Genomic DNA, 322 nt, shown 5'->3' on the forward strand with positions numbered 1-322 from the left:
CAAACCAGCTGGGTGACTTTCTCAAAACAGAAAGAGTTTATGATGCCTAAATGAGGTTTGGTCTGTGATTTCCAGTGTACCTTTGGGACCTCCCTTAGCTGGGAGGACAATCCTTGTTACCTTTGAGAGGCTGGATATTGTTTGTTTGGATTTATGAGCAGGTTCTATAATTTGTGTAGCATTTCTAACGTGTGCTCCAGGTCCCTGGGCAGACACCTGAGGAGGCTCTGCAGGCTGTGCTTTCAGCACTGGGTTGTGGGATTTATTATTTGGGGCGTGAGTGTTGCTCTCAGTGTATCAGCAGTGAATCCATTTGCATTCA

The sequence above is a fragment of the Empidonax traillii genome, unplaced genomic scaffold (genome assembly GCF_003031625.1).
Source record: "Empidonax traillii isolate 1590-97213 ecotype Southwest subspecies unplaced genomic scaffold, ASM303162v1 scaffold1198:size232379, whole genome shotgun sequence".
NCBI lineage: Eukaryota > Metazoa > Chordata > Aves > Passeriformes > Tyrannidae > Empidonax > Empidonax traillii.